Source organism: Phyllostomus hastatus, unplaced genomic scaffold (genome assembly GCF_019186645.2).
Source record: "Phyllostomus hastatus isolate PE091 unplaced genomic scaffold, TTU_PhHast_1.1 phas_contig_402, whole genome shotgun sequence".
NCBI classification, from domain to species: Eukaryota; Metazoa; Chordata; class Mammalia; order Chiroptera; family Phyllostomidae; genus Phyllostomus; species Phyllostomus hastatus.
Window position 1 is genome coordinate 10,442,966 of NW_025333873.1, and position 14,253 is coordinate 10,457,218.

A 14,253-nucleotide genomic window follows, 5' to 3' on the forward strand; every position below is an offset into this window, starting at 1 on the left:
TTACAGTGGAAGAAGAGGAAGATCCATCAAAGGTGGCTGAGAAGAAAGGTACCTGGGAAAGAAGAGACATCAGTTGAGGACAGTTTTACTGAAACCCAGGTAAGAGAATGTTTCACAAAGGAGAAATCAGTTCAGGCGTGAGAAGTCAAATGAGGATGACGGACAGCGATCACTGTCTTTGGCACGACGTACTTTCCAGTGCAGTTACTAAGAGTTGTTGCAGTGGCACGGAGGACGCAACAGCCTGGCAGTGGGATGAGGAGGTACTGGGAGGAGACAGCACAGACGATGAGTGTTCCCTGTTATTTTGAAGGGTTTTGAAGGTGGGGAAAGAGGAAAAGTGGGTACCTGGAGGGAAATGTGCAATTTCGGAAGCATGTTAATGTGCTGATGGAAGTGATCCAGGGAGATGTTGTGAACTTTCCAAAAGGAGGTGAAAAGGAATTGACAACCAGAAGTCTCCACCCATTTCTGTAGGTGGCTGTGCCACTCAGTGGCTGGGAGACACTGGGTAAGTTCCTAGCCTCTCAGTAGTCAATTACCTGATGTTTATTAAAAGTTATCCACACAAGGCCGTAACGGGTGTGGGATGAAAGACCACATGTGAGAAAGCTTTATAAATGGAACAGCAAAGTACAAACGTAAAGGAGTATTACTTTCCTTTATGAATAACACATGATTTTCATCTCCAATTACTTAGTGCTATTACTGTTTAAGGTCATAAAAGAATGTCCTTTAAAATACACTCAAATCTAACTTTCTAAATAGGTAATTGACATGAATCGGAAATGCTGTAGCGGCCTAGTGCTCTGAGGTTTGCTCTTTTGGAGTTAAATTTAGATTTTTTTTTCACTTCTCTGGACACTATGAAGAGCCTTTTCCCCCTGAATATTCTGTAAGAAAATTTTAATTCCTAACAAAAAAGGTCAGACTTACCAAAGGCAGCAATAGATCAAGAAAGAAGAGGTACCGTCATTTCTATTCCACTGACCAAAAGAAATCTATTTTAAAAAAATATCTCATCTCGAGCTCTTTACTCTGTTTCCTTTTTAAAAAAATCAGATCTGTTCTTCATCAGGATACTGGGGTAGAGAGACAAAAGCACTTCTCCTAACGTTCGCATTATTCGCTGAGTACACAGATCAGACTAAACCACACAATGCCAATGGCATATTTATTTTGACCTGTGACACAGGAGATGACATTTTTCCTGATCAAATAGATTGTCACTTAAGCCCTCAACGAGACAGGTTAAAGAGGGAGAAAACACTATCCTTTGTGTAGCTCCCACGTGAGTCAATTAGGCCTACTTAAGAACAAGCACTAACGTAGTCTGTAGTTTCAAATTTAAATTTAAATTAGAGTGATCCCAAAGCTAGGCAACCCTTTTGTAAGACTATCATTTATACTAGAGTATATTAAACTTGCTTAAGAAAAATCATTTTTCTTTTTATGTTATATTTACTAAGATTTAAGCTAAATGTTTCTTTGATATCTACTATCTACAGTCAAGTATAAAATATGACAGTACTTGTTTATCCAGGTGTTTCATCTGCTACACACCTGGGGTCTGTGAAGTCCGCACAAAAACACATGCACTTTACTTACAGAAGACACTATTGGAAACTTACTTGAGTTTGTGAATTCATACTTAGAAGTAGTTCTTATGTGGCAAAGCATCTCTTGTGGCGTTAGCATCTCTTCATTCGGCCTTCCCTGTTATGCTGTTAGGTAGAGTGAGAAAGGTGTGTTTACATGTATTTGTGGCATTTGATAGAAATGTGATAAAAATTTAGAGCAAACACAGCCCCATAGAGCAACTCTTCTTCCCTTACAGATTCAGGATTGAACTCTGTGACAGCAATGGCAGAACAAAAATGAAAAAAAAAATGCCACCTCATTATTAGCTGTGCCAAGACCCCCATGGGCGATCTAAGAAGAAAGGTACTGGTCCCCACCTCTCCCCAGGGCTCGAATCCAACTCTGGTTATCCTCTCGCCCCCGAATGGAATAGGGAAAGAGGAGGGAGACGGACCTGGCTATGCTTCAAGCAGGGCCCAAACCTGGGTGTGTGACTATTCGGTGCACATGGAATCCGTCTACTCGTCAAAGGGGCATAATCAATACTCCAGTCTTTGCGCCATTTGATGAGAAACTTGTCTCATGAGTGCTGGGGGCATCTAAGAGGACAGGCTGGCAGACAGGCAGCAAGAGAAAAATAGCTTCTTTTCTTCTGTGGATGCCACTGCTTTCCTTGTGCAGACGAGAACACAGAGGCGCAGAATGGGCATGTGTTTCTCCGTGTCACAGCTGGCAAGGAGCAGAGCCAGAGTTTTAAGTCAGGTCTGCATGATGCTAACTGGCTTCAAACATCCCTGCTTTTCCTGTCTCCCTGTGCTCTTTCCCCAAATTACTCTTTCTTTGGCTTCTTAATGTGTGGACATCGAGGAACACAACAGAAAGGGCTGTGGGGCATTGCCGCAGGCACACGCGCAGACAGTGGCCCCAGGGAACAGAAATGCCACCCTGGAGTTGTGTGAGTGACTGAGAGCTACCAATGGAATTTTATTTTTTATGAACGTACAAAAGAGCGACACCCCAGCACACACACGTCCATTTAGACCACTGCTTGGCGTTCAAAGCAGGCAGTCATTACTCCAAATTCCTCAGGAGCATCTAAGGTCGTCCATCACGTTACAACTCAGAATTACATTGAGCACCAAACACATGCTGGTGACCAAGAGAAATATTCAGTGTCCTTTGTTTTAAAGGCAGGAAAGATTATAATAAGGATATTCTATAATCATGGCATAGCAGTCCCCCAAAAACAAATTGCTGGGAAGAGGGTTTTATGGGCAGATATGGTTTTGAACTACCACATTTTATATAAACCTTTATGTAATTCACACTGCATATTATATATAAAATAATAAATAAAATAATAAACTTTTTTAATTTTTGTATTATTTAGCCCAGCATTGCCCAACTTATTTGACCTTAAATACCCCTTTACCACTCTCATAATACAAGAAATGGAACTGGATATCAGGAGAATTAATATGAAAAACAGAGGTATAATAAATTCTGGAAATATTTAACTCAGAGCATGTAACATAAAGTTTTTCCTTTAAAAATCTTTCAAAAAGAAAATTTCTGTTATTTGCCAGGATAACCTTTAGGTACCTGGAGAATTCCTTAGTGACATAGCTCATTCACAGAATACATAGGATTTTCTTTATCATGCCCTGGGTTCTGGATTCTGAGAGAAATTCAATCATATTCAGGATGAAATGGTTGTTTGGGGCCAGGAGTTGAATAGCTATTTTCCAATACTTCCCTACTTAAGTAAAAGATCTCAGAAAATTCTAGTGTCTTTGCTTAAAATAACCAAATCTGAGCAATGATTAAAACACAACTCATTGTTTAGTAATTGACCCCGCATCTCACAAAATTAATGTCAAGTAATTGAAAATCTGTTTCCCCAGAGAAAACTCCTTTTTCCGCAAATATTTTTTAAGTCGAGTCAGAGCAGGAAAAGCCACACTTTGTCTGAGGGCAGTTTAACACAAGACCCATGATGAACACCTCTCCTGCCACCTGACCACACCTGTCGGAAGGAAGGTCGGCAAAGGAAAACGTGATGACGTACAACGGTGTCATCCCTCCAAGGGCCTTATACTGTTTCATTCCTCCCCAGATAAAACAGTGGCAGGGACCATCTTTACTCCAGAATGCTGTCTGTTCCTCTTGTTTTCAAAATATTACATTAGCCTCAGGGCTCAGACCTGTCCCTCTGACAACAAGAGGACCAAGAAGCCTGAGGTCACAATTATCATACCAAAAAAAAAAAATATGCCCAAACGGCAGTGAACATCAAGAAGAAAATAGATGGACACTATTTTCTGCATTTTAAGCAAATGCAGGAAATCTAATAGACCATCATAAAACCAATAACTAAAGGACAGGCACCTCTTTTGTTGGATGTTGTCAGTTCTCTGTGTTGTGAGTAAATGCAGTGAAGCATTTGAAATTGCCAAGTGACAACACAGAGAATACTTGAAATCTCTTTTCCTCTCTCACTGCAGCAAATCAACAGACTATGTCCTCTTCTCCTACATTGTGTCTGACAAGCAGCATTGTTTATATAAAGACAGATGAACAGGTAGATGAACGCTGTGCAGATACCGTGGAAATAGTTATTGCCGGCTATGTGGGAGCTAGGGAGAAGCCAAATGGTCAAGGTCTCAGTAGCCCTTATCATTCACACCCAAAGGATTTCGAGATTGTAATGATTATTTTATGTCTGATTGCAGAAGGTCACAGTGATTCCTCATTTTTACAAGGTAGCAATAACCTCCTGAAAGCACCTGTGAAAGAACTCCCAAGCGCTCCACGCCTGAAATTATTTTATCCAACAGGGTCCTGCAGTGGTGTAGGGAGTCTGGCCTGAATCTCAGAGAAATAGGTTTCACGATGCAGGGGCCAGAAGTAGAGCCCATCTGATGCTTGCCCGTGTACTCGATGCTGCCATGCCCCATCTTGGGACTGAATTCCCTTATTTCTTTCATGCTCTATTTTAGAAAAAATTTCTAGGACATCTCTGACACCCCCCACCACCCCGCACTTCTAAAATTGTCGCTGGTATGTTACCTGGGGATCCTTTGATTTTCCAAACCTGATCCAGAGTAGAAAAAGATCTGTTGGACGGTTTGGTTAGATTCAATGTCCTTCCTGAGGGGCTGCAATGCTGTGCCTATGATTGGCTGTTATCTTGTTGAACTCTGCCCCTCCTGGCATGACTGGCATTGACTGATGCTTTGCTGTCTAATGCCCCAGTCTCCTGTGGGAAGGAAGCCAGTGTAAGAGGCAGGGGGAGGGTGGCCGAGAGAGCAGGAGTGGGGTTGGGTGCCAAATATAAAGATCAGATCATGGTTCAGGACAGTAACCACCTCAAATAGCTTCAAACAGTTGTATGAAAACGAGTGAAGGCCTTGGATCAGGATCTGAAGTAAGGCTATGCTGGTACAGGCGATAAATAAACTAAGGGAGTTCCGGGAAACTCTATAGAACACTCTTGGAGTACGTAGCTTTATCGGCCTCTCTTGGGCTATATACAATGCTTAGAATGTACATAATAAATACATTCTTAAAAGAGAAGGATGAAATTCTGGGAAAGCGAGTTTGAATAAAAGGATGATAGAGCATAGAAGGTTAATACTTTTCAGGATTGGGGCGAAAGAATACTTCTCACTTCCGACTGACTGACCTTGAGGCTTTGCACAGGAGGGAAGCAAAGACTAAAGCAAAGATGGAAACTGTCCCCTGGAGCTTTGAAGACATGTCCCAACGTGCCCCACACCTCCCAGCAAGAACTGCATAATTATTGGTCCGAGATATAACAGCAAATTTCTAGGCTGGCTACACACAACAGAGAGAAAATACTGAACAAACTGAAATGAAACAACAACAAAGTCAACAAACCAAAATAAAAACAATAGCAAAAAGCAATTTTTGGAAAGGGTGTATGATTTACAGACCTACCACAATATATTTTTCATTGTCCAACTTGAAGCAAAAATTTATATTATGAAAAATGCAAATAAACAGGATTGTATGACCCATGCACAAGATAAGAGCATTCACTAGAAACTTTCCCTAAGTTAATCCAGACATTGGACTTAAAAGGCAAAGTATAACTTAGATATTACATATATTGTAAGTAACTAAAATGTATCTAAAATCACTAAAATATCTCATGTCTAAATAATGAAAGGAAAGTATGAAATTAACATTGATTTTGTTTTTTAAAATATAAAGCTAACCTGCCATCATGCTGGGCTCATTTTTTACATGGTTCCTTCTGCTCCTGCAGCCCTCTGTGGGCCTGCATTTTCCCCGTCACCTACCTATTCATACCCCTCCAGTGCAGTCCAGCTGGAGCGCTGACCTTGGCTGCACTAAAGTCCCTTCCACTCACCTGGCCCTGGGCATAGCCTGCCTCTTAGTGCCGAGTAGCTCTAAGCTATCGGCTACCCTCTAACTTGTTTATCGACTACCCTCTAACCTGTAAACTCTTGGAACACAGATCCACATCTGTTGGCTTTTGTCACCCACAGAATGCCTGCCTGGCGATATGCACACACTCCGTGTTAAAGTATTACCTGTAAAATGCCACAGGAATACACTAGAAGCAGCATCTTGCAGAAGTTTAAATTCTGAGACTCGACATGTACAGGCAGTTTTTCCTTGTTAAATATACCACAGAGAAGATGGGACAAGACGTAGAAACAGAATCAGGTTTGCAGCGGTGGGATAAAGATGTGGCTGATGGCAAAGCCTTGGTACCGCTCCCAACGGTTTTAAGCAGATGGTTTCAGGGAGTCCCAGATAACAAAAACAAAAATAAAAATGATAATAAATCAAACATTAGTGTTGATCTTGCTAGTGCCAAATCCTGTGTATTTATTTCCTATGTTTTTTTCATCCCTACAGGAATGTTTAGAGTGAACCTTCATCTAAGTAGAAATGAAGAAATAGAGGTCCGGAGGAACTGAGTCATTGACCCATTGCCCATCGGCATCAGTTCCAGAGCCCGTGTCTGTGGTGTCTTTCTGCACGCTACGCAGACCCTTTGCGTGCGTAGAAAACTGCCCTCATCGCTGCCGCCACCTGCATTTCTGGTTCCCCGGCCCCATATCCAGGGCAGGGCTGTTCAAGATATCTGGACTCACGAGCTATTTTATAGCTTTTCTCGCTCTCTTAATCTGCTGTATTCCTCAGGCAGACCGAAAATAACTTCTCCACTGACTCGATAGAATCAAAAATGTTTTTGAAGTATATCCCTGGGATCCTTGTGTATGGGGGTTAACTTTCCTGGCGTGCAGAGATAAATCCCGCAAAGGTGAGAGGGTGCAGGGGCTCACCTGCAACAGGACGCCTTCTCAAGGACTTCGTCGGAAGAAGAGGTGTGGGGGTCTTAAATCAGGTGCCATTCCCAGGCAGGATGGGCAGAGCCCATTTAAGTCTTTCAGATTCCCATTTCCAGATCAGAAAACAGTTCAAGAGGACTATTAAGATCATCAACATACAGTGGATTTTGGAGACCTAATTTGATTTTAAAACATCGGAGTCTGGAAACCAATTTATGAAAGAGAATTGGTGTGAACACCAAGCTCTAACCTCATAAGCACGTGGCTGAGATGCTCCTTCATCTGAAACTTCTCACTGTTTTACATTAAAGCCTGGCAAGACACGCCTTGCTGCGCATTCACCCAGACAGATTTTACCCCGTTCTGGTAAGAATGATCTTGATGTTATATAATCTCTTCTTTATGAGGCTGCGCTCTCTCACACCCTGACATGGTAGCCTGGGCCACCCCAATGGACTGTGGAAAGGGGAAATGGGAAAGGGGAAACGTCAATGTTAATGAGTCCTCACGTAGAAACATCTGGAAAAAACTGGGGGCCACAGCTTTGCAGGCACTTTTTAGCCCTTTATGACTAGAACGATGAGACTGACGGGCCTGTTCAATGTGCAGATCCCGGGGCCCCCCGGGCTTCCGGAAGGACTAAGCATCCTGGACCTGGTGTGCGCGAAGGATATATGTGTCTCTGTGCTGTTGTGTACTCGTGATGTAATGGCAGTGATTGGACCACCTTTGTTGACGTCAGCAGTGGGTTGTGGGAAGAAAACATTTCTCTGCTTTCCTGTAGCTCTAACCTCCAACCTTACTCCCAGCCCTTCGTTCTCACCCTGTCCCATGTCCAGGTACCAAGACTCTCACTGGCTGCTCAGAGTAGCCGCAGTTCTCTGTCTCCCTGATTCTGCTCCGCACCCGGCCTGCATGTCTGTGAGCGTCTGAGGGCGTCTTTCCCAGGAGCAGTGTTTATATCGCGTGTTTCAGCACCACGGGTGCTCCCCCCTCCTACAGCCACTGTCTCTGTTTACTGTGAATGAACTGTCCTTTCACACTTGCAGTGTTTCCTTCAGTTCAGCGCATGTGTTTGTGGTGCTAACACTCCTTAACTCTAACCTGTTGGACAAAGCTCCTCCTTTCTCTGCCACAGGGGGAGCCTGAAGCTCTCCTCTGGGAGGAAGAAATGACCCTCAAACTCATCCTCTTGGTCTTCCCTCCGAAGTGCTCTCTGCCCATCAATCCTTATGAAATGCACTTGAGATGGCTTCTCGATGCTAAAATGAAGGCCACCTCATTTCCAATGCAACCTCATTGTATGAGCCAGGGTTCTCCAAAACCAATAGGATATCTATGAGGAGATTTATTACAGGAACTGGCTACATTTTACTTTTATAGAATATGAAATACACACCCACAATGTTGGGGTATAAGGAACTGTAAGCTGAGAGAGGTTTTCCACACACATGTTGCTTCTACCTCCATAAATTATAAAGTGATTGTGGTCTCCAGGTGGTTTTATGACAAGCCGTTAACTTCACCTCTCCAAGCACCGATCTGTTCTGTGGAAGATAAATGCCACTTACCTCAGAGGGTATTAGGCAGCTAGGGCTGCCCTATCAATGCCAAAGACAAGGCAGAAACTTCAACAACAGAAACTCGTCTCCTCAGAGCCTGGAGGCTGGAAGTCCAAGATCCAGATGTCAGCGGGGTTGGTTTCTGGGGGGCCCTCGCTTCCCGACTTTAGACAGTGCCTTCCTTTTTTTTTAAGGTTTTATTTTTAGAGAGAGAAGGAAGGGAAATAGAGAGAGAGAGAGGAACGTCAATGTGCAGTTGCTGGGGGTCATGGCCTGCAACCCAGGCATGTGCCCTGACTGGGAATCGAACCTGCGACACTTTGGTTTGCAGCCCATGCTCAATCCAGTGAGCCACGCCAGCCAGGGCTTAGACGGTGCCTTCTTTTGCTGTGTCCTCACATGGCCTTTCCTCTGTGTGCACATGTTCCTGGCTTCTCTTCGTCTTCTTACAAGGACCTACCAGATGAAGGCCCCGCCTTATTACCTCACTGAACCTTAATTGTTGCCCTCGAGCCCCTATCTCCAAGTCCAGTCACATGGGGAATTAAGGACCCGGCACACGAAGTTTGGGTAGACGTGATTCCGTCCATAACTGAGGTTATGAGAGAAAACATACCACACGCCCAAAGCAATGCCTGAGGAATCATAGATTGGCCCTCAATAATTATTAACTGTTTTCAAAAGCTTGGCTGCTGGAGTTGGCAGCAGTTAGCACACACAGGGCAGAAGGGTCAGACCTAGGACAGTAGTGACCCCGTGATGGTGATTGGTTTAAAATTACCCCCTGGTTTCATAGGGTGGAACCAGGTGGGTGAGTAGATCCCAGGGCTCACGAGATCCGAGTCGGCTTCTGGGTCAGGGTGGCTCTGTCCGAGCCCTGGGTCAGTCGGTTCCATCTCTGGCCTGGCACAGCCATACTCGGTGACCTCTGTCCCGCACAGCCTCCCGTTCCAGGGACAGTCCCTGCTGTTTGCCTTCACTGAAGCTTGGCTGCATGTGGACACCCGAAGGAAGACCTGGGAACGGTCATCCACCAGGGAGCTTCGAGAGAAAACTTCGGCCGCAGACCAGCTGCCATATCTGTGGGAACTGTTCCAACCACAAAGATGTGGGGGATGATTTAAAAATGTACTGCCCTTTGAAAATTGAAGATTGAGGTTCATACGTACAGGAGCTAGGGAAGTTTAATTTGTCTTTAAATCTGACTTATGGAAACCTCTATCTTTGAAGCTCTTAGCGTAAAACCACTTACCTGTGAAAGCGGCAGAGCTAGCGCTAACACTCTTAGATCAGAAGCTGTAGCAGAAGAAAGGCTGTTCCGGCCTCGGGCTTGGGGCAGGGGCAGGTGGGTGACCTGGGAGTGCACACAGGACCCTGCTCCCTTGGGTGCTCACTGAAGACCTCCCTGGGGAGGACAAAGGTTCCAATTGTGCAAGGAGAGCCTGCCTGAGCTATGCAAGGTTGGGCAGTTAACACCAGCCTCCTGATTCTTTACCCTGTACTCTCATCGTTGGTGGCCTCTGGTTCCTGTTACCCTCGCCTGCTAATTCTGCTTTTCAATATGGATATGTCATCAACAATTATACCTCAGGACATATGAACCACTGAACCAAGAACCTCAGATCTGCTAGGAAAATTGGTGATAATATATCTAATATATTTTAAAAATACAAACCCAGTGAGATTCAGTTTCTTCCCTGAGAATACTCAATGTCTCATCTCATGACAGAGATGCAATTAAAAAGCAAAGCTCCTGAGTCCCATGCGAGGGATCTGTGTTGGGCCGTGTTTAAAAGCTATGAGAGCTGGAATTAATATAGTCCATAGAGCATGTCTATTACAATTTGCTGGGTTCAGTGAAACACTGGAAAAAAAAGTTGTGAAAATAAATTGGAGAAATGTACTGGGTTTTCATATTTGCTTGAAGCTTTTTCCAAGCTGTTGTAGGCAGAATTCTCAGAGGGCCCCCCAAGACTCGTACCCTATGTAATGCTTTTCCTTTCAGTGGAGGCGGCGCCTGGAGATATGATGGGAGATCACCCCCATGAGCTGCTTCTCTTATGTGGCAAAGTTTAAGGGATTTTGCAGATGTCATTGAGGTCCTGATTGATGGACTCTGAGTCACTCAAAAGAGTCATTGTCCTTCTTGAGCCCAGCCTTATCGGGTGACTTGTTCAAGAATTCAGGAAGATACGAAGGGAGATCCTCCTGCTGGCCTTCCAGGAGCTTCCACGGGTAGTTCTAGAGATTGAAGAAAAGGAATTCTTCCAACAATACTATGAGATCAGAAGAGAACCCCAACTATTAGATGAGACTGTAGTCCTGGCTGGCACCTTGTGAGACCCCGAAGAGAGGGCCAAGCTAGTCATGCCCCAGACACCTGGCCCACAGAAACGAATGAATGTGGTTCTGGCTTCCAAGTCTAAGTAACTTATTACACAGTAATATGTTACTAACAGATTTGGGTACCTGGAAGTGGAATGCTGCCATCACAAAAATCTAAAAATATAGGAGAGCAGCTTTGGAGCTGGGCACTGGACAGAGGCTAGAGGAATTTCCAAGAGCATAATAAAGACAGCCTGAACGGCCTTGAATAAACCATTGGCAGAAACATGAACTTTGAGGAGCCTGCTAGAGGGGGCATAAAAATAAGTGAACATGCTTTTGGAAACCGGAGGAAGGCTGTTTCTTATTACACAGAGAACCTAGTGGAATTGTCTGCTGAAGTTCTCTGGAAAGCAGAACCTGCAAGTGATGAGTGTGGCTGTTCACAAAGATGTCCGAGCTGCTGTGTTCTTCTTGCTGCTCATAGTAAAATAAGAGAAAAGAAAGATAAATCAAGGGAAGAACTATTTAAAAAACTAATGTAAGACCTTGGGACCTTCAAAATTACTCCTATAACAGATTTTGTACTGCCCTTCAGCTGACCATTTTTACATTTTAAAAACCCGATTTAAAAAAAGACAACAAAAAGGGAGAATATGCAACAGCGACTGTATGTGCTTTGCAACACTGTCTAAAATAATTACTGTCTGGCTCTTTACAGAAAAGGTGTAGCCGCCTTTATCCTAGAAGACAATAGCAGAGCCTCTCAGAGTAAGCTGGTAAGTCCCTAGGCAGCCTTTCTGGTCACAGCAGTGTGGAAAGGGGAGGATGGTGGGTGACACCTTCGGAGCAAAGGGAAAGGAGCCAAAATCTTAACAGCATCACCTCTAGTGACGGGAAGAAAATTTAGACTTGGGTTTTTTCCATCCTATTGTCAGAGCAGAGCTAATCCATTTCAGAGAAAAAGTCATCAACCTTAACTTAGGTATCATTTCTCTAATGCATTGAAGAGAGGTTCAGATAAAGCATGTCATTCATTGTTCACTAAAATTAACTTTGATGATTTCGTCCCTGTATCTGGAGGTTTGGATTTCAAAGACCCATGAAGAAAAGGATATATACAGAAGGGCTTGTTTTTGTTTCCAAGGCATCTTTCACTTGGGAAGGTTTCCTGAGTCTCCATGTGCAGTAGGTATAACAACGTTGACAAAGAAGAAACAATGTGTGTGGGTAAGGGGCAGTGTGACTAATGGAAGAACCCTGGCCTTAGCATCGAGACACTTGGACATGGCATGAATCATTTCTTCATCCTAATTTTTCCATGTGTAAATTGGGGAGAGAGTTGAAATAGACCCATCATTTTCAAATTCAATTCAGGAAAGCACAGGCCAGCCAGGAGGTCTTCAAGAACCACGATGAGGCGCAAGGAGAATGACTAACACGTAAGCTCCTGATCGCCACTGCCTCTCCAATCAGAGAAGCTCTGCTCTTTTGTTCCATGTGTCAGATTTTTGGCAAAATGTCTTCCTCTAAACAAATACTCCACTGTCTAAAGGTAAAAATAGAGATCCTCAAATTTCTATCACTTGTACTCTACAATCCTATAACCTGTCATTCTCCCCTTTATGCCCAGTTGATGGCGGGGAGGGACATGGTCAGCAGGGCAGAGAGGAGTGGGCAGGCTGAGTCCGCAGAACTGAACATGGAGATTCATGTGGAGCCATGAAGAAAGCAGATGCTTCTCAGAGATCTTCTTTATCTAAACTCCTAAGATGCTGAGTATATCAACTGTGCGGATCAGAGGTCAGTAAGTAGCTAAAACCAGTAGGCAGTGTGCAGGAGTTCAAAACCTCTAAGGGCAGGGAGTGTGCTTTTTCCAGGTCAGGCAGATTTAGGGTCCCGCACTAGTCCTGTGGGCAGCCGTGAGCCGAGAGGCCAGACAGGATGCCTGGGCGGCAAGAACACTTTAACGTTGGGATATGTACAGTTCCCGTGAGCGTGCTCTTTATATTCTTGCAGTCGGGCTCTGCGGTGAAGCCCAGGGCAGGGGCAGCCTGTCACACAGCACCTCCTCAGACGTGTCAACTTCCAGAACACAAATTCTGCCGTGTCTAATCTGGAGACACCCTTAAGAATTCTCTGTTTAAACCACTTAACAAATTAGAAATCTACGGACAAGTTCAGAGGAATAATTCATATTTAGGGTAGAGGGTAAGCTACCACACAAAAAAAAGCAGACTAAAAACGGTTTAAATAAAACAGAACAGTATTTCTCTATTTTGTGGAAGGGTAAGACTGGATAGACAGCCCAGGGCTTGGGGGGCTAGTCTGCTGCGCTCCTTCATGTGGCTTCTGTGTCTAGGGCCCAGGCAGCCGGTGGGAGGAGAAAGAGGACAGGTGGGAAAGGTGAAGGGATGGAGAGTACAGATTGGTAGTTACAAAACAGTCATGGGAATAGTCACTGTATTTCCTAAAGTACAGCATAGGACACATACTCAATGATATTGTAATAACTGTGTATGGTGCCAGGTGGGTACAAGAAATACCAGGAGAAACACTTTATAAAGTCTACGATTATCTAACCAGTATGCTGTCCATCTGAAACTAATAAAAATAATATTGAATGTAGACCGTAATTGAAAAAATAAAAAAGGGTACAGTTGGACAAACTGGTCACATAAGTTGGATGGATAATCAAGAGTCTGAAGACAAGGAGGGAGCAGCTGATACCCAGGGTTAGCTCAGGAATGCAGGCAGCCTTGATAAACAATTCATCCTGACCCTGATCTGGCCACTGAGGAGGCTGAACTAGTGATAACTGGATAATCACCAGAGAACATCTTCTGGACATAAAGGGGCCATGTCTTCTGGAAAGACCAGATTTCCACTTATATTTAAAACCACCAGAGAGTTCAGGAAGTACAGAGATTTATGATAGATAATTCATAACTCAAAAATCCATTCCTTCTTTCCATCTCCTCCCTCTGTATAGACCCTGCACCGGGCCCTGGACCCTGAGCAATACTGGATTTAGATCAGCAGAGAGGAGGAGAGGGGCCATTTTGGTTGAAGGAGATGGAAGAAGGCACATAATGAAGGCTTTGACATGGTTGTTTTTTCTCCCAGAGGAGCTATTTGTGACCCCAGAAGACATCTAAACATCGGGACCATCCTTCATCCATCTGGAACCAGCGAGGTGGTGGTGGATCCTGGCTGCTGAGACTCCAGACCGGTGGTCCCGATGTGCCCTGACACATCATGTCCGTAGAACCAAGTTTCTCTGGTCAAGCAAATTCTAACAGGAAGATAATGAGGCAGCAAAAGTATTTAATGAGAAAAAGTAATCAACCAAACCACAGGTCCCTCTAAATCTCAGTGATGTCTCATAATAGCTAATAGTCATTCCTTACTACATTCTGGTCACTGTTCTAAATGCT

General features: G+C 44.1%; 1 long non-coding RNA gene across 1 annotated transcript; it reads right to left on the reverse strand.

The window, feature by feature from the left end:
- Window positions 1-1,632: 1,632 nt before the first annotated feature.
- LOC123822394 lies at window positions 1,633-9,875 on the reverse strand. Its single transcript, XR_006786336.1, has 3 exons — window positions 9,744-9,875; window positions 8,501-8,672; window positions 1,633-1,724 (listed from the first exon to the last, which is right to left on the reverse strand). It is a non-coding gene; the product is annotated as an uncharacterized LOC123822394 (long non-coding RNA).
- Between the last annotated feature and the right edge of the window lie 4,378 nt (window positions 9,876-14,253).